Raw genomic sequence first — 3,456 nt, forward strand, 5'->3', positions numbered from 1 at the left:
ACAGTCATCAGTAACAAGAGGCTGGCTGGGGGGTGACTCAGCCTGGACAGGCAAGTAGACTTCACTGTCTAATCATATTACAGGTGTGTCTGGAAACATGACTTCACTTCCGCAGCAAAGTGCTGGAATTAGGGATTTGGGTTTGTTCTTCCGAAGAGGGAGTGACATTTCTCATCTCAGTCATAGGGCAGAGGCCTCTATCCCCTACAAAAAGAACTTGAGACAAGTAGTAGGGTGTGGGCTTCCTTTTGCCCACTCTGTCAGCCCCAATTCTGGAGCTTGGACAGGTCTCTAGACTAAGGCCCCCAACTCCAAATTCTGACAGTGGCTGAAGAGGCAGGGCAGGGAACGGTCAAGCCTGTGTTCTCCTCCTTCCTTCTGGGACCGTGGTAGCCAGCCTCCAAAGACGGCCTCCAATGAGCTTCGTGTCCTTGCGACTACCTTTTGACTAGTAGAATGTGACAGAAGCAATGCTTGTACTTCTGAGGTTAAGTCATAAAAAGCCTTGTGATTCTGCCAGGGTCTCCCAGGTTATGCACCTGGAAGTAGCCAGGCTCCGTGTAAGAAGTCTGACTTCCCCGAGACCACCACGCTGGGAGGAAGTCTACACAGCAGGGCCACGTGGAAAGAGAGCTGCCCAGCTCATCCCCATTCTCTCAGCCACCCAGCTGGGGTACAGACAGGCTATGTTGGGTGACCTGTCCAACTGAGCCTCAGCCCTCCAGCTCAGGCCACCCTCCAACTTCAGCCACAAGAGAGACCCCAATAGAAAATGGCCCAACTGAGCCCAGTCAACTCATGAAAGAAAACAAATGCTATAGTAAGCCAGGAAGTTTCAGAGTGCTTTGTAATGCAGCAAGAGAAAGCCAGAACAGAGATCCTGGCATGGCTAAAGAAGAGGTTTGCAAAGAATTTCCCAGTCTAGCTGACCAATGGTTCAAGCACTGGTTTTCAAACCGGCTCAGCTAAGGAATCTTCTGTCCATTGAAATCATAATCAGAACAGTGATATGCAGCAGAAATAAAAGCACAGTGGCTCTCTTTTTGATAAGGAGGGCGGCCCTAACCAATCTCTCCTTATCTCACATGCCCCTGCAGCTGCCCCTGGGAAATGAATGAGACCCCCTCCTAATCCCCAGGTGAATCCCCAGGACTCTCATTCTTATTCTCCTTTCTTTCTTTCCTAAAAACTAAAGACAAAAGCAAAACAAAACAAAAAACAAAAACAAGGAACAAAAAACAACCCACAACAGACTTTCTTCATCCACACTCCCCTGGTCCAGAGGGGATCCTGGCCACACCCTGGAGTTGTGCCCACGGTGGTCTTGATGGGCCTCCTAGACCTCTAAAGGTTACACACTCTGAGGACCTTCCTTTTCTCCGCAAGTGGGAGATGCCCCCAGGTGGCTCCAGCATCCATGTTCCCTGGCAACACCCTGCCTTCCGTCACCAAAAGACACCAGGGTCATGGTCTGGCTGGCCCTCCTTAGATGCTAGGACACCTCTTCTGCCAAAAGACATGGTTATCAAGAGACATTGTATCACCCTCTGCTGCCAACCCACCATTTAGGTAGAAAAGAGACAAGTGTATACCACTCTATTGTCCTAATGGAGAAACTGAGGCCCAGAGAGGTTCACCCTCTCTGTAAAGCAGGAGTAGAGATCTCCACGGCCCCAGTCCAAGCCTCGCTTCCCAGCAGCATTAGCTGCTCCACCACCCCTGTGTGCATGAAGGCAGTGGCCGTAGGCCTGAAGGGAGGGTACACTTCTCCTCCAAAGCCAAGCCAAGCTGCACCCCAGCTCTTCCTGCAGACCTCACCAGGCACGGCCCCTCCCCACCTGGCTTATCCTGGCTGAAGCTGGAGCCTGAGAGTCCTTCCAGGACCAGGCGATCACCCAATAGCCAGCCCCACCCCCACCCCGAGACGGTATGTACTGCATAGATCTTGTGCCCTTTTCCGCATTATCACCAGTGCCCCCAAACTCTGTCTTCTCATCTTCTCAGGGAGAGTGAGCACTTGCCTAATAAGCACTTGACTGATCTCCAAAGCCAAGGTTTGTTCCAATGGGTTTGACTTTCAACCTCCCCATGTCTCCTTGAAAAGACGAACCGCGCTTTTGTACCACAGGACATGCCCCAGGAATAGCTCACGTAGACTGCTTTCGAGAGGGGGGTTCATGAGGAAGAGGCCACAGAGAAGGCAGACATCTGAAAGGTGCCATTAAAATGATGAACGCCTTTTTCCATCGTGCCTTGGGCAAGGCGTTGAGCTTTATTACTCATCTCTTCCACGGGGAGGTCACAGTGTGAGAGTATCCTGTGCTCCTTTGGTCAGGACGCGTGCTCTGGGCCCACACTCGCATCCTTGGGAATGGAGGAGGGAAAGCAGGGCCTCAGAATGCTCTGTCTCTGGCGAGCTAACTGCATCCCCGCCTGAAAGCAGGGCTTGGGCAAAACAGACCAGGGTCCCTTGCAGGCCACTGTGGCCATGTCACAGCCACCGTACCCCCCCCCACCATCACATTTCCCCCAAGCCCGCAGATTCCCATGCTCCCTTCGGCAGCACATATACGAAAATTGGAACGATACAGAGGTTAGCATGGCCCCCAGGGCAAGGGTGACACGCAAGCCAGCAGATTCTCCCTGTGGTCTGCCACTTCCCATCAAGGGAAAAATCCCAACAGCTAAGCCAGAGTTCCGACCAATTTAGAAAGATCTGAACACACTACACGAACAACAATAACGACCGATGACCCAGTCACTGTAATGACCAAGGGCTGTGTCAGGTGCTCGACATTTCCTGCAAAGCGGTGTTGGCCATCTTGCTTGCCCAGAGACTCAGAGAGTTGGGGAAACTTGCTGCTGTGTAAGTAACAGCAGAGCTGGGATTGGAAACCATGTCTCTATGGCTCCAAAGCTCACCTGGCCCTTTCCATTAGTGACATTGCTCGTGTGATCGAGAGGGTGAGACTTTGCTGTGACAGAAACAAGAGGCTGGATTCAAGGCCTGGGAGGAACTGGGTCAGTTTGAACCAAATAACGGGGCGGCACCCTCTGCCTCCAAACCAGCATTCCCTGGCAGGCCCCAGGCAGATGTGGAGGAGGAGGAGCCTGGGCAGTCCTTGGGGAGTCCCCAGTGCCCCCTTCTGGGACCAGTGGGGGGAAGGGAATTAGGAGCTGAGGCCCTACTGTGATAGGACCATGGCCGTAGGAACTTGGTGATCCTTAGAAAAAGCCCATGAGATGGGTATTGCTTCACCCATTTCACAGATGGGGAAATAGAGGCTCAGCAGGCTCAAAGAACCCAAAAGATGTGCAGAGTCCATGCCAGACCTGTTAACTGCAAGGACTGTGTTTTCCCACTCCTACCCCACGCTGCCTCTGCATGGAAAGAGGCTGACTTTGACCCCAGCGGGACCCAATTTGCTGTTAACCAGTGCTGGGTATCAACCTCTC

General features: G+C 52.6%; 1 non-coding gene across 1 annotated transcript; it reads left to right on the forward strand.

The window, feature by feature from the left end:
- The first annotated feature begins 2,547 nt into the window (after positions 1 to 2,547).
- Positions 2,548 to 2,651, forward strand: LOC114207378 (U6 spliceosomal RNA). The gene has a single exon (XR_003608851.1). It is a non-coding gene; the product is annotated as a U6 spliceosomal RNA (small nuclear RNA).
- The last annotated feature ends 805 nt before the right edge of the window (positions 2,652 to 3,456 follow it).

Source organism: Eumetopias jubatus, unplaced genomic scaffold (genome assembly GCF_037043125.1).
Source record: "Eumetopias jubatus isolate StellerSeaLion01/CBP00866 unplaced genomic scaffold, mEumJub1_p1.0 scaffold_3, whole genome shotgun sequence".
Classification (NCBI taxonomy): Eukaryota; Metazoa; Chordata; class Mammalia; order Carnivora; family Otariidae; genus Eumetopias; species Eumetopias jubatus.